General features: G+C 44.2%; 1 long non-coding RNA gene across 2 annotated transcripts in view; it reads left to right on the top strand.

The window, feature by feature from the left end:
* Window positions 1–8550: 8550 nt before the first annotated feature.
* Window positions 8551–24699, top strand: part of LOC124103641 (uncharacterized) — a 127565-nt gene continuing 111416 nt past the window's right edge. The window contains exons 1-4 of one of the 2 annotated variants that reach the window (XR_006855244.2): window positions 8551–9041; window positions 10106–10175; window positions 13747–13834; window positions 15447–15720. This is a non-coding gene — a long non-coding RNA (uncharacterized LOC124103641). The remainder of the gene's footprint in view (window positions 9042–10105; window positions 10176–13746; window positions 13835–15446; window positions 15721–24699) is intronic. The other variant, XR_006855246.2, reaches the window with a different exon arrangement.

The raw sequence follows: 24699 nt of genomic DNA, 5'->3' as shown, positions 1-24699 counted from the left end.
AAAGCCCGTCTAAAGTTTGGTCAAGGAGAGAGTATTTGTCAGTGCTTCCTTTTGTTCAAGGAAAGAAGATGAATTCTTCTGTCCTCTTAATATAGTTCATTTCTTGTCTGGCCACTTTTTATTCGTTAAGGAGCTGAGCCATCTGTTGAGACTTGGAAGAAGAGGATCCTTGCTGGAGGGGGGTCAATCAGCAGGCGTTTCAATGAAGGGGATTGTATGGTTTGGTCTGAATGTTAAAGGCTTCACCCCCCGATGGCACTTTTTAGAGATGGTGGAATTTCAGGAGGCCAGGCTATAGGTCATTGAGGGCAGGCCCTCAAAGGGAATTATAGGCCTGGTTTCTTTTTCTTTTTTTTTTTTTAAGAGAGAGAGAATTATTTATTTATTTTTTTAGTTTCCGGAGGACACAGCATCTTTGTATGTGGTGCTGAGGATCGAACCTGGGCCGCACGCATGCCAGGCGAGCGCTTTACCGCTTGAGCCACATCCCCAGCCCCGTATAGGCCTGGTTTCTTAAACCCTGCCCTCCAGAGGCAGTACTGCCTACCCTGTGAGGCCCAGGCTGCCATGACCTCAGCACCTACCTCACAAGGAGGAGGCAAGGATTAAGTGCCGATGCACTCAAAACTCTCAGCCCAACACGTCACACGTATTGAGTGCCCACATTTTAACTGTGGCTCATTAACTTATTGATTTGAGTACTGTTTCTTGTTTCTTTTTGGGTACTACTGGGTGTTGAACCGAGGGACTCGTGCATGCTAGGCAAGTGCTGTACCACTGATCTGCATCCCTAGCTCTTTTTATGATTTTAGAGACAGGGTCTTGATAAGTTGCCCAGGTTGGCCTCAAGCTGGAGATCCTCCTACCTCAGCCTCCTGAGTAGCTGGGATTATTGGACTGTGCCACCACACTTGGGTTCAGGTACTGCTTTAGATTCATAGATTGCAAATATGAACACAATAAGGTCCCCGTCCTCACCCTCACGGAGGTCCCTTTCTAGCGGGAAAGAGACAAAAACAACAACAACAACAACAACAACATGTGAGCAGACAGATTTGACTATAGAATTGGAGAGAAGAACAATAAAGTGGTGAAGGTAACAGAGTCCCTAGTGAAGTAAGTGTGTCATCATGAGAGTGTTGGAGGGACATCCAGGCAGAGACTTCGAGGTGGGACTGAATCTGGCTTAGTGAGACGCCCCACCCCCATGAGCAGGGTGGTAGGTCTGTGGTAAATGAGGCCAGGATGGAAGCCAACAGACCACATAGGCCCTGCTATGAACTATTCTAAGTGATCATTATTTCTAGATTCTTCCAGACAAGATCAGCTGCTCACTCCCTGGTGCTGTTCTGTGTCACATGTACGAGAGCCACTATAGCAATAATCACACTGTGTTAGGACTGTTTTACTGCCACTCTGTAAGCCCTTTGGACCAGGGACCATGTCTATTTTGCTTTTATTAGCACCTAGCAGGCAATATATGCGAATGTGTGTGGTACTGGGGATTGCTCTGCCACTGAGCTGCACCCCCAAGCCCTGTTTGTGTTTTATTTTGAGACAGGGTCTTACTAAATTGTCCACACTGGCCTAGGCTTTCTATCCTGCCTCAGTCTCCTGAGTAGCTGGGATTACAGGTGTGTGCTACCATGCCCGGCTTGTGCTTCACATTTTAAATGTAAATCTTAGTGATAATAGGTCCTGACAATTGGTGCAGGGGTTCTGTGGATCCATCTCATTTCAATTACCATAATAACTCCCCTCCCCCAAGGTGGTGTCCCCCCTTTAATAGCTGAAGAAATAAACCCTAGAGATTGTGCTGTGCCCCAAGGATACACAGCCAGGAACTCATAGAGTTGGGACTGGAAGCCAGGACTTGAAGAGCCTTGCTTTCTGCTATGCCAAAGCTGGAGCCCAGCTGCACCCAGCCACTTGGGGGTGGTGGCCCTGGGCCTGCCCTTCCTAGGGTGGTGTGTTTCCTGCCAAAGGTTTTGGCATCATTTGGCTCTCTTGCCCCTGAGGGGTCGCCTTGCATCTCTGTCTTCTTGTGTAGCATCCCGTAGAGCCCGAGGGGCTGTCCCTCAGAACTCCTAACCGCTTTGTACGCCACAAATGGAAAAGTGGCACTTAAAATGAATTTATTCAGGTGGGAGCTGTGTAAGACATGAAAATAAGGCTTTTGAGCTGCTGCACATAAACTTGAGTGTCAATGAAAAGCTTTTTATTTGGTTTCCGAGCCAGACTTTGAGAAGCCAGTGGGCCGTGCGGTCTGGAAGCACGTTATAGGCAGTGGGTCGGAACAGGGGCCACTTTGAATGGCCAGGAGGGAGAATCACTCTGGTGAACCTGGAGCGGCCAAGAGGCCGGGATGTCAGTAAACACAGGCAGGACACAGAAAGCCTTTTCTGGAAAAAAAAAAAGGAAGGCAGAGCCTCTCTCCTTGTGCATTTGAGAAGGAAAATGCTTGAGGTAACCATGTTGGCAGCTTTTATAGCTTCCTCTGGGTAATGCGCCACGCAGACCCTGAACAGGCCGGTGTTCTTTTACTCCCGTGTCACCAGGCGACCGGGGCAGCCCTCCAGTGATGCTTGCCTGAGGCTCTGCCCACGTGAGCCGGCATGGCCAGGGTCCTGGGGCAGCAAGAGCAGACAGCCTTGCTGGCTGCTGGGCAAACCACCGTGAAGGCGGGGAGCAGGGTTCCCAGCTTCGTCGGGATGCTTGCTTGGCAAGCTGGTGCCAACGGAGGAGGTGGCAAGCGGCCGCAGAAAGGCAGCCGCTCTGGGAAGGAAGGTGTGAGTGCATGCTGTCTGCAGGTTGCTGCTTGTGAGCCGCATAGGAACCTTGGCGTGGGGAACCCACAGACAGGTCTTTGTGCCCTTGGCTGCCTTTGCCAAGGCACTTTCCATGGCTAGACCTAACCCGCGTTTATAATCTCTTCTCTCTGGTAACTTGTACACGCGTGTGAAGTATTTTTGGACATGGGATGTGTATATGGTTATAAATATACATCTACTACATTGGTGACCTGCGTGGGCACGGTATGCAATGTTTTTTGAGAGCAGTGGCCTGGAGGGAGACACCCAGATCGCTGCTCTGAAACATTAACAAGGCTCAGAAAATTTCCATTAGGCGAGACTTGGATAGAGTATTTTACATTTTCATTATAGACTCTCCTTGTTATCTCCTTGTATATGGAAACAATATGTGATTTCTGAGAATTTTTAAACATTTTCAATCCTAAGAATTCCAGGGTTTTTTAAAATCCACGTTTATTGTGGAAAAATTAGAAAATATCAAATATCAAAATAACAGTCCTCAGTCCTCTACAATCCCATAATCCAGGATCATTGCGGCTGCTATTTTGGTATTTGTATGCTTCTCCAGGCTCCTTCCTAGTAAATATATGCTAATGTAAAATAAGATGTAATAGTTGATGATTAACATTTGAGTGTTGCTATTTGATAGCACTTTACATTTGTAGACTCATTTCACCCTCAACAATGCAATGATGTTTTTTAAGAATTAAGCCCACTGTACCGATGGGAAAGCAGAATCCCAAAATGATTAGGCACCTTGCTTAAGATGTCATTGGTAATTGTCCAAGCCAGGATTTGGACCCAGGCAATTGGGTCCAGAGCCTATGTTCTTAGCCATTCACTAACTTTCAAAAGGATAGGATAAAACTATCCACACCATTTTGTAATCTGCTTTTTTGTTTTCTACTGAATACTATATATTTTGAAGGTAGATATGGTGGTACATGTCCATAATCCCAGCTGCTTAGGAGGCTGAGGCAGGAGAATTGCAAGTTTAAGGATGACAGCCTGAGCAACTTAGAAAACCCTGTCTCAAAATAAAGTAAAAAGGGCTGGGGGTATAGCTTAGTGTTTGCCTAGCATATATGAGACCCTGGGTTGAATCCTTAGTACTGCAAAAAGAAAAAAGAATGTCGTATATTATTAACCCTTTTCCATATCAATGACCTTAGATATAGAACATCATTTAAATGGCTCTGGGAACTGGGATTTAACTTAGTGGTAGAGACCTTAAGCCTAGCCTGAGAAGACTTTGGGTTCATCCCCAACCTTGCAAAGGGAAAAAAAAAAAGAAAGAAAGAGAAAGAGAAAGAGAGAGAGAGAGAGAGAGAGAGAGAGAGAGAGAGAGAGAGAAAGGGCTTTGTTACGACACAGAGTGGAATGCTACAATGCTTTTTCCCTCTGGCCATTTTGGGTAATAATTAAATTTTTTAAAAATAGCAAACATTGAGTCTATGCGCCTGGTACTATGCTAAGGACTATATGCATCTCATCTGATTTAATCTTCCTAGAAACTCAGTGTTTTACAGGGCAACAAGTTAGGGAAGAGGACATCTTATTGACGTAAAAGAGGCTCAGGCCAAGGGCATCTTATTGATGTAAAACCTCAAATTTAGATTTTTGAACTTACCTTCAATAAAATTGTATATGCAATAATATTTTTGCGTGTTTATTAATTTTTTATTTTTTATTTATTTATTTTTTTAAATGTTTATTTTTTAGTTGTAGTTAGACACAATATCTTTTTTTTTATTTATTTATATGTGGTGCTGAGGATTGAACCCAGGGCCTCACACGTGCTAGGTGAGTGCTCTACCGCTGAGCCACAACCCCAGCCCCTATTAATTTTTTAAACAACTTGTTATTTTGAAATAGTTTGACTCATAGGAAGTTGCAAAAATAGTACAAAGAATTCCCCTTGACCCATCTCCCCCCAGTGTCATCTCAAATAACCATAGTGCACAGTCAGAACCGGGAAATGGGCATTAGTATTTCCTTTTTGCTTAGGTTTTATGTTTGTTGTTAATGTTTAAATTTTTCTTTAAGCACTTAAAATATGTCACGCTTAATGATAATCTATTTTGTGTCATTATGTGTACAGGAGCCTTCAATGGAGGTGGCTCAGTCCTCTTCCCTGGCTTCTGAGAAGTAAATGCTATTATTAGTGTCATTCAACAGGAGAGATTGGAAGTTTGGAGAGGTTAAGTCGTGTGCACAATCACACAATTGTGGTAAACTTCTGAGCTGGTGCTAAGATCCCCCCTCCAAAGCTCCATGACCCCCAGTCCCTCTCTTGATCTGTTGTCACTCAAGCTGAGTTCCTTCTATGCTGCAGGATGCTGGGGCCAGAGAAGACCCCAGAGATGGGGCATTTAGCCCAACCCATGATTCAGAAAAGGGACTCAGAGGCCGTCTGCACGGTCCTGTGTTGGCCCAGCCCGGGGGCTCCAGGCTGTCTTCTCCCAGTAACCCTCTGTCTCATTTTCTTGGTTGTCTTGTTCCCACTCTTCTCCAGTAGCTGGTTTCCCCTAGCCAGTGTGCCCACTCCTAGCCCCCTGGCTGGACATTTGTTCACATCCCTCCCATGGAAGCCAGGGCAGGGCTGGGCTTGGCCTGAGCCTTTTGAAGTTTACCCTTAGGTGCTTCTCTCTTCCTCTTGTCCTCTACCTTAGGGCCAGCGGCCAGAGCAAAGAGAAAAAGAAAAGGCCACACATGTACAGGATTTGAACCCAGGCAATTGGGAAAATCCAGAACATAAGCTTTTTCTAAAGTCCTGTCCAGAGAAAGACGTTCTGACCTCTGCTCCAGTCACTGTGCCTGACTCCAGTCGGTCCCACTCTTGCTTCTCCTCCACGCTCATGCAGTTGTCAGCCCAGTCCCCTTTGTCACTCCAAAAGCAGATAGAGGTTTTCCCAGCCACAGCCATGGGTGTTGGCTCAAGCAAAGCTGATGTGGGGGATTCAATGCTTCTCTTTCTTTAAGAAACCAGGGCCGAATCTAGTTGACCCCTGTGTGTGGAGAGAGAGAGAGAGAGAGAGAGAGAGAGAGAGAGAGAGAGAGAGAAAAGTGTGCTCTGTCCATACTTTTATAGGACTTTGTGCATGGGGCTGTGGGGAGTAGAGAATTGTATTGTTCCACACCCCCACCCCCCACTTCAGAAACGCCAGATGTGCCTGCCACTCCTAGTTGACCTGGCAGCTGTGTGTGTGTGTGTGTGAGAGAGAGAGAGAGAGAGAGAGGGAACACCTGTGGCCGGTACACAGCTCCTGAACAGTTGGAACGAAGCTCTCCCTTGCTGAACCTCAGGACTACTTTCGGTTGGGAAGTGCCCAGGGGCCAGGCGCTGTGCCTATTGCAGGCCAGGGCTGGGAGTGATTAATTCACAGGAATGACATCTGAAATTGCCGCCAGAGCTGGTCTGTGAATTAAACAGGGGTTGCTAAATGGCATCACCACCCCTAACCTCATTACATGCTGGCTCCTGTCCCCTGCCATCTTCCGAGGAGGCACCCGGAGAGACTACATTTCCTCACAGGAAGCCCCTCAGGCCTGGGAGGAGGGGGAGGAGAAAGGATTAACTTGCTTCCTTGGACCTGTACTTCCCCAGCTCTACAAAGCTCAGGCCGTAGTTGAGATCTCTGGTATGCAGGGTGAACAGCTACCCTCCTTACATATGGGTGGGTTCTGGAGATAACATTCCAGGCCAACAGGTGACAGGTGCCTGCTAGACAGGGTCTTTCCAAAGGGTAGCTAGGTGAGGAAAGTGTCTAGTTTAAGAAATTACCAGCAATTTAGTATTCATTTTTTTTTAATTTTTTTGAGTGCCAGGGATTAAACTCAGGGGCACTTGACCACTGAGCCACATCCCCAGGCCTATCTTTGTATTTTTTTTAGAGACAGGGTCTCACTGAGTTGCTTAGCACCTTGCTTTTGCTGAGGCTGGCTTTGAACTTGTGATCCTCCTGGCTCAGCTTCCCCAGCCGCTGGGATTGATTACAGGCGTGCACCGCCACGCCCAGCTTAATATTCATTCTTTGAAGTTTTATACTACTCAGTGTACAATGCAGAAGTCTTATTGACTTGATCTCTACTCTGCAGGATAGTCCATGTCGATCAGCAGCCCCTGGAAGTGTAGAAATACAGAATTCCAGGTCCTGTCCTAACTTACTAAAGCAGAGTTGGCATTGCCATATGATCTGTCAAGGCTTTATGTGCGCATTGGAGTTTGTGAAACACTGATCTACTCCAAATAATCTGTCCACTTTTTTCCTCCACCCATGACAGGTATCAATAGCTGATCAAAAAAAAAAATTTTTTAATTAACTGTATAATTACATGGAATGAAATTTTTTGGTCATTGGTCAGGAGGGAATTAAATAAAAAATAATTACAGTATAATGTGATCTGTGAGCTAATTAAGGCATAAGGTGTAGGCAGCGAGAGCAGGAACCAGCTCTTTTCTTGGAGAGATATGGGTTGCATTATGTTCTCCCAAACCGTATGAAGCCCTAACTCTCAGTGCCCCAGAACGTGGCCTCATTTGGAAATAGGGTCATTGCAGATGGAATTGGTTAGGTTGAAGTAATAGAGAGCCAGGTGTGGTGATGCACACCTGTAATCTCAGTGATTTAAGAGGAAAAGGCAGGAGGATCGAAAGTATTAGGCCAGCTTGGGCAATTTAGTGAGATCCTTTCTCAAAATAAAAAATAAAGGGGCTGGGGCTGGGGCTGAGCAGTAGCATACTTACCTGGTAGTACTTATATGTACTTACCTGGTACGTGTGAGGCACTGGGTTCAAGTCTGAGCACTACATATAAATAAATAAAATAAAAATCTATCAACAATTAAAAAAAACCCCAAACACACAAATAAATAAATAAAGGTCGGGGGTATAGCTCCCAATGCTAGACTTCTAGCCTAGCATTTGTGAGGCCCTGTGTTTAATTCCCAGCACTGCAGGTGGGGAGGGGAAGAGGTCATACTGGAGTAGGGTGTCCTGATATGAAGAGGAGTGGAGAGGCACGGGAAGAATACCACAAGAAGAAGAGGTCAAGATCAGAGCGTGTAGCTTCAAACCAAGGAATGCCAAGGATTTCTGGCAAATATCAGAAGGGAAAGGTGTGGAACAGATTCTTCCCCAGATCCTGGGGGAGAGCATGGCCCTGCTGACACACTGATTTGGATTTACAGCCTCCAGAACTGTGAGGGAATAAATTTCTGTTGTTTTAAGCCACCTAGTTTGCAATGCTACTATAGGGAGACCCTAGGAAAGGAATGTAGGGGCAAGGCTAGGACAGCTGAGTGAGTTTGATGAGCTCCCTAGGAAGGGGCACCCCCCCCCCCGCCCCCCACAGAATCCCCCTTCTCCCGCAGAACAAGAGCACATGCAGAGGCTGGAAGGGCAAAGCACACACTTCTTTAAATAGGTGGGTGGTGGGTTCTTGTATTTTCATTAGGGAAGAAACGGATTTTGCTGTTGGAAGAGAGATCTGGAGCCTAGATCAGCCTTTCTACTGCTAAAACACCAGAAGCAAAGCAGAGATTGTCTAGAGCTGCCTCAGTCCAAAGAGGCAGTGCTTTGGGCTGCAGGTGTAGCTCGGTGATAGGATGCTTGTCTAGCTTGTGCAAGACCCTGGGTTTGATCCCTAGCACTGCAAAAATAAGATAAAAACATCCAATGCTTTAAACACCAAAGTCGGAAAAAACTAAAGATGAGCAAGGACCCTCATCTATAAAACAGGTATTAGTACACTCTCTTGATAAGTATTTGGTGCATACTGTGTGCCTGGTGCTATTCTATCAGAGGGGCTCAGCTAGGATAGATAAGGTTCCTGCCCTCAAGGAGTTTGCTTTATCAGGAGGAAGGCAGAAGATAAGCAGCAAAGAAGCATTCAGACAAGGTAACTTTGATGATGACCATTGCTTTGAAGGGACTAACAGTGATTGGAGGAAGTGACCTTAGATAGGGAGTTAGGGAGGCGAACATGAGATGAGATAACCCACATTACTATTGATAAGGTTATTATTCTTCCTTCCAAGATGAACATTTTATCTACTAACTCTCTTCCAGTTTTGGTAGTGGGGATTGAACCCAGGAGCACCTAACCACTGAGCCACGTCCCAGACCTTTGTAATATTTTACTTAGAGACAGGACCTCGCTAAGTTGCTGAGACTGGCTTTGAATTCACCATCCTCCTGCCTCAGCATCCCCAGCCACTGGGATTAAGGTATGCACCACCATGCCCAGCTACTCTCTTCTAGTTTTTATTTTTTTATTTTTAATTTTTAAAATATGTTTTTATGCTCCCCTCCATTTCCCCCAAACAAGCATCTCTCTCCTTGGCAAGTTTGGGACAGCTTAATGTTTGCTGAACTGCAAGGGGTCAAATGGATTTCCCAGCCTCTAATCACAGAGTCCACTTGTGCACTGCCTAAAATGAAGAGTCTACACTGGGTAGACTGGATTTTGGAGCTCTCCTCCATCTCCTCTTTTCCTCCTTTGATCCCAGCCATCAACCCTAACCCTAACCCTAAACCTAACCCTAACCCTAACCCTAACCCTAACCCTAACCCCTCTCTCTCAGACTGATCTTGGTTGCCTCAGTCCCTCCCAGCTGTGTGCATGGAGGAAGGACTTCTTGCAGTGTCTTTTGGAATCCAGAATGCATCCTCCCTTCGGAGATGGATATGCTTCTCATCTCACCATCTCCGTGTTTCTCCCCAGTCACATCAGTGCCGGGGACACAGTTTTTGTATGTTGCATGCCTGGCCTGCTCCATGCCAGGCCCTGTGCTAGGGCGTGCAGTAAGTCCCTGACCCAAATGTTCCTGTCCCTGGAGATTGCAGGAGGGTAGACTATGATGCTGCTTATACCATCACACCCACACCCAAGGAAAACACCACAGGGCCCGTGCTGGGAAGGAGACAGACCCCTGGAAGAGAGGGTCCCCTCTGCACCCTGTTGGGAAGGCTTCCCTGATGAACTGAGGTCAGGGTTCTGAGCCAGTGGAAACTCAGTACAGAGGGGTGGGGGGTCTTTTCCAGGCAGAGAAAACATGTTCAAAGGCAAGGTAGCAGAGAAGTGGGGGAAGAAGGGGTGAAAGTTCTCTGTGCCCACACCTCCCTAAATAGCCCAGCTCCTGCCCTCGCTTCCAGCTTCTCTTTGCCAAATCCAACAGTCACTTCTCAAACTCATTTTATTATCCTGTGAGTAGCATTTGGCATAACAGACTATTCCCTTCTTGTTGAAATGGTTTTTCTTTCTTTTTTAATGTTTACTTTTTCGTTTTAGGTGGACACAATGTCTTTATTTTATTTTTATGTGGTGTTGAGGATCGAACCCAGTACCTCATGCCTGCTAGGTGAGCGCTCCACCACTGAGCCACAACCCCAGCCTTTGAGACGGTTTTTCTTCATGTGACTCCCAGGATACCACACTTCTGTTAGGGCCACCTTACCTCACCTTCAACTCCTTATCAACTTCCTTTCTTATTCTTCTCTCTCCTTTCTTTACATGTTGGAGTGTTCTAGATTTTTGTCCTTGAATCTCATCTTTCTGTCCTTATTCTCTTGGTGACATTTTCCAACTTATGGCTTTAAATACCATTTCCCATCTCTGACCTCTCTGCCAAATGCGAGATTCCTGTATCCAACTACCCTTTCAATGTCCCCTCTTGAATCTGAATAGGCATCACAAACTTAGTAAGATCCAAATCAAATTGGTCTCCCTCTCCCTGACAAATTTGTTCTTCCCCAAATTCAGAAAGTAATTATCCTACAGGGTATCTAGCTTCAGACCTTGGGTTTATCCTTGACCCCTCTCCCTCAATCCATTTATATTCAGAGCACTAACAGATCCTGTCTTTTTTCCTTTTTTTAAATTTTTATTGCCAGGCAGGGTGGTGCAACACCTATAATCCCAGCAGCAGGAGGATCACGAGTTCAAAGCCAGCCTCAGCAACAGCGAGGCGCTAAACATTTAGTGAGACCCTGTCTCTAAATAATATACAAAATGGGGCCGGGAATGTGGCTCAGTGGTTGAGTAACCCTGGGTTCAATTCCCCAGTACCAAAAAAAAAAAAAAAAGAAAAAAGAAAGAAAGAAATTTGTTAATAGTTATTCATGACAGCTGAATCTATTTTGATATAATCCTATAAGCATGGAATATATCTTATTCTAGTTAAGATCTCATTCTAAAAGATGTACACGATGGTGGGATTCACGTTTTCACAATAGCTAAGCTATGGAACCAACCTAGGTACCCTTCAACAGATGAATGGATAAAGAAAATGTGGTATATATACAATAGAATACTACTCAGTCAAAAAGAAGAATGACTTTATGACATTTGCCAGCAAATGGATAAATCTAGAGACTATCTTGATAAGTAAAAGAAGCCACTCCCCAAAAAACAAAGGTTGAATGCTTTCTCTGACTTGTGGAAGCTAACCCACAATAAGGAGAGGTGGGTGAAGGAAGAATAGAAATGCAGGAGATTAGACAATGGGGAATGGAGGGAAGGGAGAGAGGGATAGGAAAAGGAAAAATAGTGACATGAATCTGACATAATTTTCCAAGTACATATATGAAATCCTGCCTTTTCTACCTTCTAAATATATCTGGAATATTTCCATTTCTCACCATTTCCTTTGCTGCCATCTTGGTCCCAGCTTTTGCCTAGATTATTGCAGACAACTCCTAACTGCCTCTGTTGCTGACCCTCCGGTTTTTAATATGGCAGACTTAACAATTCGTCTTCTTCTTCTCTTTCTCCTCCTCCTTCTCCTCCTCCTCCTCCCCCTCCTCCTCCTCCTCCTCCTCCTCCTCCTCTTCTTCCATTTTTTAGTTGTAGAGGGACACAATATCTTTGCTTTATTTATTTGTTTATTTATTTATTTTTATGTGGTGCTGAAGATCAAACCCAGTGCCTCATGCATGTGGGGCAAGCGTTCAGTTACTGAGCCCCACCACCCCAGCCCTTAACAATTGTTCTTAAGTGTCCTTGGGTTATGTCACTCTGCTCAAGATCCTTCATTGGCTGCACATGTCACTAGGAATAAAAATCAAAGTCTTCACAGGGGCTTATGAGACCTTCCTGAACTGGCCTGTTCCTGCCTCTTTGACCTTATCTTCTTTTACTCACCCCATGCTTGTTTTGCTTCCGTATCCTTGTTTTTTTTTCTGGAATATTCCGAGCTTGTTACTTTAAAGAATCTATCAGAGCTGGGTGTGGTGGTGCATACCTGTGATTCCAGTTACTTGGGGGGATGAGGCAGGAGGATCACAAGTTTGAGGCCAGTCTGGGCAACTTAATGAGACGTGGTCTCAAAAGATAAAGAAGGGCTGGGGATGTAGCTTAATGGTAGAACACTTGCCTTGCATGTGTGAGGTTCTGGGTTCAATCCCTAGTACCACAAGAAAAATGAGTATTTATTTATTGTGGTGAGGGGGCTTAAACTCTGGGGCCCTGTGCATGCTAAGCAAGCATTTATTTAACCACTGAACTACACCCCCAGCAAGACCTTAAAGAATTTACCTGTTATTCCCTCTGCCTGGAATACTTTGCCCCTAGGCTTCTATAAGCCCCACTTCTACATCTTTATCATTATCTTTGTTAAAGGGCCTCCACCCCACCCAAATTTTAATTCTTTTTCCCAGGACATTCCTGTCCCCTCACCTGCATTTTCCTCCCTCCCTAACACTTATGACCATTTTAGACATACTAGTATATTGTCTGTTTTTTAAAATTTTTGCTTTTGTGGTGCTGGGCATTAAACTTGGGGCCTCCCGCATGCTAGGCAAGTGCTCTGCCATTGAGCCACATCCCCCAACCCTGGTATTTTTTGACAGCTCTTTGAGGTATAATTGACAAAAGTACAAAAGAGTTTGTTTTTGGTTTGGTTACTGGAAATTGAACCCAGGGGTGCTCTACCTCAGAGCTACTTCCCCAGCCCTTTTTCTTTTTTGAGACAGAGTCTTACTATGTTTCCCATGCTGACCTTGAATTTGTGATCTTCCTGCCTTGCGATCCCCAGACACTGAGACTACAGATATGGGCCACCACACCCAGGCAAAAATTTAATTTTTAAAGCAAATCGCAGGTGGGCCCCAACTTATGATGGTTTGATTATGATTCTTCCACTTTTTCATGGTGTGAAAGCAATGCCATTCAGTAGAATCTGTATTTGGAGTTTTGGTCTTTTTAAAAATTTTTATTTATTTATATTTTTTTAGTTGTCAATGGACACAATATTTTTATTTTATTTTATTTATTTTTATGGGGTACTGAGGATCGAACCCAGTGCCTCATGCAGGCAAGGCAAACGCTCTACCACCAAGCCACAACCCCAGCCCTGGAATTTTGATCTTTTCCAGAGCTAAAGATCCCCAGATTGATCCTATTGCACCTATGCTCCGCAGCAGGGGTAAAGCTCCCCGTGAGTGTCACCTCACAAGGAGAACACTCCTTTGTGTGCTGTGTTGCCCAGCTATGGTGTTCAGCAGGTTAAGGTATAAAATTAATTAATTCTTTCTTTCTTTCTAAATGTTTAAATTTAACATTTTTGCAAACCTCAAATACCCGGCTTATCAGAAGTTAGTTGAATATCTCATATCTCCTGTACTCAATCTGTTACAAATATCCCACATCCCACAGCCTCTGGATGTGCCATGGCACACCTGTGAGAAACTTACAGTCAAGAAGGCAAGTAACATCTTTATATTAGCATGGAAATCATTTTGATCTTAAAAATCTCCCCAAGGACTTGAGGGATCCCTGAAACTCTCTGGACCACATCTTTGCTTTATATTATACACGACACATTCATAAACAATCTCATTGAACTCTCCCCAAAACATTTTGAGTTGGGCATGTTTTTAAACAGATGGGGAAGCTGAGGTCCAGTGAGCTTCATCAGTTTGTTTCTATCACAGGCTTAGATTCTCCTTGAGTCCAGGACTTGATTCCAGATAAACAGCACATCTCCCCCTGAAAGGTTTTGGATCACACACCTTTATCCAGGTAAGAAACTGTCTGGAACACTCAGAGAATGTTTGCACAATATTTAGGAAATTTAATATTTAACTCTATAATGTGGTAGAAAATGGAGACCCAGAGTTCCATAAATCAGAGCAGGACATGGAGTATAGGTGGGTCCTGGGAGGCAGGGGCTGAGTGCTGGCCGTCACTCTGCCACTTGCTGTGGAATTGAAGCAAACTTCTTTATCTTTCGGGGCACCAGGGTCACCTCATCTTCAACATGGAATGATATCATATGTGAACTGAACCAGGCAATTGCCCAAGACCACTGTGGGGTGTGGGGAGGGGTGCTGTCATTTACTAAAGATCCCAGTCAGTATTAAAGGCTTTCTGATTTAGGATATTTTAAATTTATTTTCAACCTTTCAAGGACTTTTATTGGGACATAACCACATTATAAGTTGGGGGGCACACTGGGGGCTGAAGGCATACCTGTAATCCCAGTGGCTCAAGAGGCTGAGGCAGGAGGATCATGAGTTCAAGGTCAGCTGAGCAACTTAAAGAGGCCCTAAGCAACTCAGTGAGACCCTTTCTCTAGATAAAATATATTAAAAAAAGGGCTGGAGATGTGGCTGGTGGTGAAGTGCCCCGGTTTAACCCCCAGTACCAAAATCAATCAATCAATCAATCAATCAATCAATCAATCCATCCCTGCCAGTCCCTCTCCTGCAAAGCCGTTTATCATCTCCCATCCTCCTCTCTGCTCCCGTTTCCTCCTTCCTCCAGGCAGAGGTTCTAATGTATGCAATGTGTATATCTTTCCTGTGGATTCCTGTAAAATGTGAATAATGTGTGTGTCAATTTCTAGAACTTTTAATTACACAGCAGCAGCACTAATTTAATGTGTAAACGGTATTGTCACAGATGTCATTCCAATCCTTTTTTTTTTTAAACTCAGCTCAATGTTTTTATCTCATGTTGCTAAATATATAATATAACCAGCTACACACACAAGATAAAAAATTAATTTAATACCATAATTGAATTATAAAGGAAAAGTGAGAGGAAATGAGTTTATAACAAAATATCTAATTCAATATGTAAATGCACAGGCACCAATATAGTAGATGACAGAGTGAAATAGGAGCTGTTCAGGAAAAACTTCAGGGTTAAGAGAAGTAAGGAAATATGAACTAATATTGGTGAAACTTTCCTTAAAGATTTTGGTATTTGGAAATGAAAGTTAAGTCGATATCTACGTAATTGTGAACAGATTTTTTGTCTACATGGATGTTCAGTGGATCATCTGAAGGTCATATGTATCATGGCGTGTGTTTCCTTGCTCTGCAGGACCTCTAACATTCCTGCCCTGCCCACCCCTTGCTGGTCAAACCTTCCCCTGTCGTGGTGACAAACAAAAATACTCCCACATCTGTCCAGGATGCCTCCTGAAGATGGATCATAGGCCCAGTGTATACATAAAACTATAGCACGTTTACAAGAAAACACTGGGAAAAAAATCTTTGTGATCTTGGCTAAGGCAAAGTAGTTTCTTTTTCTTTCTTTCTTTTTTTTTTTTCATTTTTCCTGCTAAGCAAGCACTCTACAAAATGAGCTGTATTCCTAGCCCTTTTAAATGTTTTTTCTTTTCAAGATGGTCTCACTACATTGTCCAGACTGGCCTCAATATTGAGATCCACCTGCGTCAGCCTCCCTAGTAGCTGCCATTGTAGGCATGTGTCATTGCTCTGCATCAAGGACCAAAAGTGGCTTGAATTTTCAACCTTTCCAGTGGGCTCCTTATATCCAGAACTTCTCTGTGACAAAAACTGCAGACTGGGAAAGTACCCTGACGTGCTTTGGTTGCCTGGTTCATCGATCCCCAGCCCACTCTCATCCCTGGGCAGAGAGGATGCAAAGCAGGAGAGGTAATTGATGTGCCATTTAATGGGTCAGTCCCCAGCATCCCCCTTGGGTCTAGCTGCAGAGTGTCCCTAGGTCTCTGGTGATGGCTGGCCAGTGGATACAGACAGACTTCTTACCCAGCCCTTCCAACTGTAGAGACCAGGGTATGGGGCTCCATGAATGTATAATAGGCTAATGAGGCCCAGCTAAGGCCTCAAAGTGTTGCCTCATACAGAGGATGAGTTCTCTTAAGAGAACTATTTTGTTTGTTTTATACAGTGTTTTCAATAGTAATGATGGTTGGGCTGGAGATGTAGCTCAGTGGTTGAGCACTTGCTTAGCATACATGAGGTCCTGGGTTCAATTAATAGTCCTGTTTAAAAAGAAAATGATGATGATGGTAATAGCTAAAAACACTATGCTATGTTCCAGCCACTGTTCTAATCATTTGTCTTTATTTATATACATGGATTTATGTATATCTTTTATTCTTCAAGGTAACCCTTTGAGATAGGTATTGACATTATGGCTAATTTTCGTGTGATGAAAATAAGACATGAGGAGGTGAAGTTGTCCAAGGTCACTGGCAAAAAACAAAACAAAACAAAACAAAAACTAGGATTAGAACCCTGCTTGCCTGGTTTGGTGGCTTCTCACATTTTTTGAGCCTACATTTAAAAATGGGGCATTTTACATCAAAACAAGGAAAGTAGGTTTCTCTTAAAATCAGAACAGAGGGCACAATTGGTCACAATTGTGGTTACAATTGACTGTGCCACGTCAGGTGGCCCCTTAGTGAGGCAGTGTTCTCCTGCTCACCTCTTCTCTCTCCTGAGTCCCTGCCACTGGGCCCAGTTCTTGTGCCCATTTTTACCTTCAATCATCTTATTCTTTAACCTCTGGGTTGAAGTCATATGATAATATTTAGGGGTATGAATTTATAAAAGGACCAGGCACTTTTTAAAAATTTTATTTATTCTAATTAGTCATATATGACAGCAGAATGTAATTCAGTTAATATTACACAGATAGAACACAATTTTTCATGTCTCTGGTTGAACACAAAGTAGAGTCATACCATTCGAGTGGGCCAGACACTTTTCGCCTCAGATAAGGAATATTTTCTATTCAATTATTTTATTTTTTAATGAAATTTATTTTAAACCATAAAACAAAACATTAACATTAAAACATAAAAATTGTACATATTGGGCTGGGGGTGTAGCTCAGTGGTAGAGTGCTTGTTTAAAATGCAGGAGGGCCTGTGTTCAACTCCTAACACTGAAAAAATGAATTTGTATGTATAGGGTACCTACCATGTGATATTTCAATACCTGTATAATATTTAATCAGGTTAAACATCCCTATCCCCTCAAACCATTTATCATTTCTTTATGGTGAAAACATTCAACATCTTCTTCTCCTTTCCTCTTTTATTTTGGTACTGGAGATTGAACCCAGAGGTTTTACCACTAAGCCATACCCCAGTCCTTTTTACTTTTTATTTTGAGCAGGGTCTTGTTAAATTGCTGAGGCTGACCTCAAACTTGCAATCCTTCTTCCTCAGCCTGGGATTACAGGCGTGCACCGCTGCGCCTGGCACGTCTAGCTTTTTGAAATACGCAGTACATTGTTGTTATCTGTCATCACCTTGCTGTGCAATCTCACACCAGAACTCACTCCTATCTAATTGTACCTTCAACTCCACTCTTCTTTTCTGTTTTCCTCTTACATTTTATGCATACGTGGAGTATAATATCCTAATTAGGATCCCATTCTTGTGGTTGTACGTGATGTGGAGTTTCAGTGGTCACATATTCATGTACGACTATAGGAAAGTTATGTTTGGTTCATTCCACTGTCTTTCCTATTCTCATTCTCCCTTCCTTCCCTTCAGTCCCCTTTGTCTAATCCAATGAGCTTCTATTGCTGCCACCCCCCGCCCCATTGTGTGTTAGCATCCACATATCAGAGAGAACATTTGGCCTTTGGTTTGGGGGAGTGGCTTACTTCACTTGGCATGATCCTCTCCAGTTCCATTCATTTACCAGCAAATGCCATCATCCCCCACTTAGGATGTTATTCTCCATGTATGTATAATATGTAAGAGGGAAACAGAAAATTGAAGTGATTGAGGCATGGAGCAGGCCCAAGCTCATAAGATCCCAAGCAAAGGCTGTAGAGTAACAGACGGAGTCTGAACTTTGCCTGGCTCTAGAATCTCTTACATTCCTGGTAGTATTTTCCCTCCTTTTCTGGTCGGGGGTTCTCAGATGCTGTTAGAAATTGTTGTGGTAAAGTCTGTCTTGGAGAAGAAGATATTGTGGTACTGAAGGAGCTAAATGATAAGAAGCCAACAGCTTGTGTCTTTGTCTGGTGTTGGGCAGACTGTCCATCAGGAGAATGATGAGAACTATTTGTTGAATGGAAAATAGGTGGGGGAGTCATCTATTAGGAGAGAAATCTGAAGAAATTTTAAAAAGTGTGTCAGGACCCATTCAAAGTTAAAAAACATTTGCTGAGCCTTTTTTTTTCCCCTTCTTTTTCTTTCATTTCTTTATAATTGGAGGGAATGCCCAGGTTTTTCTAGCTAGTACCATTAAGGATTGCCCCGGTAGGTAGAAAATGATACAATTCTGTCTCATTTCTCAGGCAAATTTATTTGCAAATCCCCAGCATTCTTTTTAAGTGGTTTGGGAGTTGGATCAAGTGATAACAGAAGCAGCTGAGAAATGAGGTTTGGGGCCTGGTTATTGTCTAACCAGGTGGGGTGGGGTCCCTGAACTTTAAGAAGCTTTTGTGTTTCCGGCTGTACCAGGGGGATTAGTGGCTGAGTCTGACCTCATGGGAGCAAGTTTTATTGTTACTTCTTATGAGACTGAAACCATAATGTTATGGTTTTTTCATGCGGCACCATCTGCTTCAGGATCTCAACATGCTTAGAGATTCCCCCGCCGCCCCCCTCCCCCAGTCCCTCCCTCTAAATAAGTTCTGTGTTTGGAAGAGTGACTTCACTTTGGACATAGAAACAGATGTGCACGGTAATGTATAAAATGCAATCAGTTAGTTTCCAATCAATTGCGTGGTCATCAGCATCATGGAGGCAGGGCAGTGTGCTGGGCTGCTGAGATGGAAACACAGATAACTAAAAATGTACTTCCTGCCATACAGGGCGTATAAAACACAGGCATCCAAAAAAAAATTAATAGCTATATGAAATAAAAAAGTTAATGACCAAAGGTAGAAAAAAAAAAGAATATGCAACTCAAGATTAGTTTCCACGTGAGGGCTGCAGATGTTAAGCTCTGTAGGAAGTCTGAGTTCTCTTTGATGGAGTTCCTCCTGGAGTAGCGGCACAGTCGGGGTGAACGCGCACAGTGCAATTAGAGGGACACTTTGATGGGAACAAAGCTGCCTGTGTAAGTGCAAGAGGAGGGGCACTGGTCTCTCTTCAACATAGTCCGGAAATTCATTCTGTAACAAAGAACTATAATTCCAAGTCAATGACACCTTCCAAATCCTCTCAGACTATGCCCAAAATTATAGAGAAGGAATGGCGAGTCCATTCTGTTCAGTCAGAACGGGAGAGCTGTGTACTGTGCTCAGATGCCTGGGATCTAATGGAGATGGGCCAGCAGCCAGGAGATAAAGCAAGTCAATACAGGACTGGGAGAACTCTGATGCTGGGGAAGATAATGAAGAAAGGGCCAGGATTTGAAAGCACGACCTCTAAGTCTTCCTGTGTAATGAACAGAATATAATGGACGGCTGAGATCTGAGACCTCGGCACACCTGCCTCTGAGGCCACTCAGCCAGTGGCCTGGCCATATCCCTAGATAACCTGGCCTTCAGGCAGCCACTCTTACAGCTTCTTGAAAAGAAGGCAGGAGATTTCCTCTGAAGGAGATAGTTGTGGGGCTTAGTCGTTAAGAACTTGAACTTTGACCACAGGACCTAGCTCCCTCATTAACCAACTGTGTGGTCCTGAGCAACTCATGTATCCTCTCTGAGTCTCAGACTGATTCAGAAAATAAGAGGAAAAAATGATAGTAGCTAAGTGCAGTGGCATGCTCCTGTCATCCCAGCTGCTCTGGAGGCTGGGGCAGGAGGACTGTGAGTTCAAGGCCAGTCTGGGCAACCTAAATGAGCCCCTATCTCAAAAAAATAAGTAAAAAATAATAGTCCATATCCTATGGGATTATTATGAGGATTAAATAGGATAAGCACTTGGCAGTATACATGGTCCATGTGAGTACATGATAAATTATATCTATTATTATTATTATTAAACAAGCTGATCATGGGCTGGTGGTGTAGCTCAGTGGTACGGCACATGCTTGGCATATACGAGGCCCTGGATTTAATCCCCAACACTGAAAAAAAAAAAAAAAAGAAAGAAAAAAGATGAACTTGATCATGAAGCTAAATATGTTTTCACTACTTTTTCCTTCTTTAAGTTTTAGACCCTGGCTTAGAGACAGAACAGGAATTGTCCCCTTCTTCCCCTCAGTTCTCCATATGCAACTTTGAAAAGATGAAGGATAAACTTACATAAATCGGTAGAAGGTGGGATGAGGTTTTCAAGCCTTTACTTGGTACCCTTGAAATTCAAACTTACACAAACCCAAGGGCGGCTCTCTTCTCTGAAGATGGAGGTGGAAAGCTGTTGCCGAGGGACCAGAATCTTTCCCTTTCTCTCCCCGTGGACGATCTTGGATATTCTTGGATGTGCTTCTCAAACTGACATGCGTCCGAATCACCCTAGTGTCTGCGTTTCTAACAAGCTCTCTGGTGTGGCCTAGGTGGTCAGATCACATCTAAAGTTGCAGAGTCCTAAAAGGCCTTGGGTCACTTAGTCCAGTGGCCTGGAGGAAACCCCTCTACAACTTCCCTGTGAATACTCTTCCAATTTCTGGATGAAAAGCTCCCTCCACGCAGGTAGACCTTTCTTTCCAGGTGTTCGATGGCCAGGATGATAGGAACTCCTGTCTGTAACATCTATCATGGAGCCTAGTTCCTTTCTCTGGCAGGGGATGGGCATGTATCCTGAGGTTCCTCACCTTGGCTTTGGTTTTTGGTGGGGGGTGGGCTTTGGCGCAGGTGATGGGGAGTGGCAATCCCCTGTAAGCGTTTGCACAGTTTGGTTTTTAACAGTTTTTCAAGGGAGTCTGTTCCCTCTAGAAGAAGAAGGAGCATTTAATTCTGTGTTCCTCACAAACTTTCCGTTTGGAAGGCTAGACCCTCTCAGGTTTCCGTATTTCTCGTCAGTCTGTCTGTTTCCTTTCTTTTACATAATTCTCCATGGAACACGTTTTCAGGCACCTTTGTTATCCTGACTGTTTTTCCTGGTAGTCCCTGTCCCTCTAAGCCTGGCACCTAGAACCACATACAAGCTGAACCCCAGGAACCATCTGGGTCACAATCTCTCCTTTGTTTGACTTGAGGCTTCTTTAGCTTCTCCCTAGAAGTGCAATATCATCTTTGGAAACCATGGCCTACCTGACAGAACTGTCCATTTGGGATATTTATGTTGCAGCCTGGTTGCTTATTTGTTTTTGCAGTGTTGGGGTTGGAACCTGGAGCTGCACGCGTGCTAGGCAAGTGCTTTACTACAGAGCCACATCCCTGGCCCTTATGTTGCAGATTTTAAGAAAAGAAAACATTTAAAGGAAATTTATTGGTTTCTGTGTTAGCTGTCACTATAACAAAATACCTGAAATATTCAATTTAGAAGGAGAAAAGGTTTTTTGGCTCAGAGTTTTAGAGGTTCTGGTCCATGATCAGGTGGACCCATTTGCTCCGGGCCTTTGGTTGCGAAGCCAGATGGCAATGGCGGGGGGTGGGGGGTGGGCTTTGGCCACTTTTGGTGGGGGGTGGCTTTGTTTGTGGTAGAGCAAACTTCTTACTATGGTTGGGGAACAAAAAATAGAGGAAGAGGCTGGGGTCCCACAGTCCCTTCAAGAGCATGTCCCCAGTGACCTAAAACTTTCCACTAGGTCCCTCCTCCTAAAGGTTCATAGCACCTCCCAATAATGCCACCCTGGGGACTGAGAGTTTAACACATGGACCTCTGGGGGGACATTAACATCCAAACTATAGAAGTATATTAAAAAGGCTGGTGGCAGTGGGCTTGCAGTACCTTTGAGCAAGGTGCAATTTTATCAAAGACCCAGCTTTTTCTCTCTGTCTTCATAGTCCTGAGTCCCTAGCCTTTTTCCCCATGTACTACATTGAGCCCCGTCTTCCACCATCCTGAATGCTCTGTGTTCGTTGATCTTAATTCTTATGGAGTATCTTATTAGGCCATAGTCCCAATTATAGCATCTCCCCTTTAGTCTTGCCATGCAGCTTAGTGTCATCTTCAAGTCTGATCAGCATGTCAAGAAATTAATGAGGTTGAACTAGATAGACTGGGTCAAGGACAGAGCCAGCAGCATACCCATTCACTGCTGCTGGGTTGATGTCAAATACCCTTGATCGTGGATGAGCGTGTCTCAGAACACATTCTAGGACACAGTCTGTGGGATGGTCTTCAGAAACAGAGCCCTGTGATCTAATATGTTGAGATAGTGCTACATACCATACCCTTTCTCCAAGACTCATGATGCTTATAACTATATTAAAGAAATCTGAGATAAAAATTGTTAGGCATAGTTTTCTAAACATACTTGACCATTAGGCTCTCTCCCCTCCATCCTCCAAGCACCACCTTTAACCTGTAAACAGTGTTAAGTGCTTGTCTAGCATGCACAAGGCCCTGGGTTTGATCCCCAACACCATGAAAAAACAGCAAATGATTTTAGAGAGCACAATTTGAGAAATACTCATGTATATGTTCAACCAAGTATTAGTCCATTTATTTGTACAATTTTTGGGCCCAGATCCAGTGATACTGTATTACTGACCATAAAGGCTAAATGATACACGATTTGAAATGCTTTGCTGAAAATCAGTTTATCTTGCCAGTCTATCACCCCTTCAAAAGAGTGGACTATCTTCAGTCGAGCACGACTTACCTGTAGGTGCTTTTATCCTAAATATGCCAGGTGAGGCTTCAGCCTCCTGAATGGGTAGTTTTCAGTTATTCTGTTAAGAGTAAAACCTAGACATACTTAGTGGCTGTCAAGAAACCCCCAGGCCTGGTAGGATCCTATCATCATTCACAGTAATAATAATAATTGAAATATAAAATAACTCATGGTTATTGAACTTTCACTTAGTGCCAGACCCTTGCTATATAATATCTCACTGTATCCTCACCAGAACCTTGAAGGTGAGCAATACTGTGAATCTTAGGATATAAACAAGGAGCCTGAGCACACAGAACTTGGAAAAGTTCTCAAGGAATGTGGCTGACAAGAAATGGAGCCAACGTGTCCAGCTCAAATGTAACAGACCCCAGCGCCCATGTGCTCAACAAACTCACCATATTTTAATGCAACCAGTCGGTCACCGGGCATTTGGCTTTGGGTCTTGTGCAGAACGAGATGAAACTGAAGACAACAACAAAATAGACACAGTCCTTGTCTTTACGCAACTGATCCTTTATTTGAAGAACTGTTGTAGCTCAATGAAGAGAAGAGTTATCAAGCAAATAGAAACAAGTGCCTAAAAATAGAATGCCAAATGCCACATAAGTGGCACAGGAGGCACGGGAGGCGAATCTGTGGCTTGCTCAGACCTTGACAGCCACAGCTCCACAGCTTGCTTTTGGAAATCCACTTGCTCCTGGATACCCCCCACCCCATCTTCAACTTTATCCATCTCACAAATTCCCCTCTGATTCTTACTCTCCCCGTTGGGCAACCACAGTTTGGTCCCAGGGGAAGCCACCAACCACTTGGCTCCCCTGTTCTGGGTCTGTGGTGAACTCTCAGCTGACATGCACAGCACTTGGAGGTGACCTAGTTTGAGTAAAATGCTGGCTTTTCAGTTGTATGTTCAATAGGCTGAGTTGGCAGTGTGTCAAAGGGCTTATGTCACCTAATGACTGTGTCGATTCCCTCCGTGCCCAGCTTCCTGTTAGTAAATATCCTCAGGATGCTCTTGGAACCCAGAAGGTGTAGGAGGCCTGTGAGAGAGCCAAAAAGCAAACAGGAAAAAGACAGAGAGAAAAGCAGAGAAGATCTGCCTCTTCCTACTAAAGAAAAAAATGAATGTCCATAGGTATGGGGGTGGGGATCTTGAGAACCGAGGAGCTCAACTTGCAGTGAGGCGTCTTCTTATAGAATGGTTTTGTTCCCAGAAGGACTTTTGCATTTAATTTTTTTCCCCCTTTGTGATCTCCTTTATCCCCCTCCTTGCCCCTCCTTTCTGTCTGATGCTGTTAGTGGTATTACTTCTGGTCCACAGCAGTTACCTGTGGGGACTAAGGCTCCCGTCCCCCTCCCCTCTGCTTCTCTTCATAAATATTTTCTTAAGGCCAGGGAGAAACTTCAGTGTCCCCATTAAGTCCCTCAGATGTTCTCTGTGTTTGGGGACTGATTGCTCCTCCTCCCCACGGGCTGCTGCACCCCTTCTCCTTGCACCCTGACCTCCCTTTTGCACTGTGAACCACAGCCTTGAGTTTGGAAGGCATGTGCTCAGGGCAGTAACTGTGGGAGCTCATTCCCTCAGGAGTCCCTTCTGGGATTCTAGGCTCTCCTAACCCCGTTGGAGTTGGGTTAAAGGCTGCAAACAATAAATGGGGATGCATGACTGACTGTTCAGCCTTGTCGGAGGCCACACAGGGTCACCCTGGGAGGCTTAGTGGGTTCCCTCTAAAGACTGCCTCTTTGGAAGGCAAAGTTCAAGTCAGCATAAGCCACCAGAACAGATGCATTGGTTAGAGTTCTTTCTGTGTCACTCTCTCTAAACAAGTGAAAACCAGAATACCCACCAGAATGCCACTGCACTTACTGAATGTGTGTCTCCCAGGGATAAGAAGCCTAAGGCGGCCATTTCTCCGAGGCGTTGGCCCTTCCTTCCTTTCTTTGGTTGATGAGTTTATTCATTCATCTACT

This window comes from Marmota monax, unplaced genomic scaffold (assembly GCF_021218885.2).
Source record: "Marmota monax isolate L192 unplaced genomic scaffold, Marmota_monax_Labrador192_F-V1.1 WCK01_AAM20220418_F8-fsc00006, whole genome shotgun sequence".
NCBI lineage: Eukaryota > Metazoa > Chordata > Mammalia > Rodentia > Sciuridae > Marmota > Marmota monax.
This window is presented reverse-complemented; position numbering and strand designations above follow the sequence as displayed.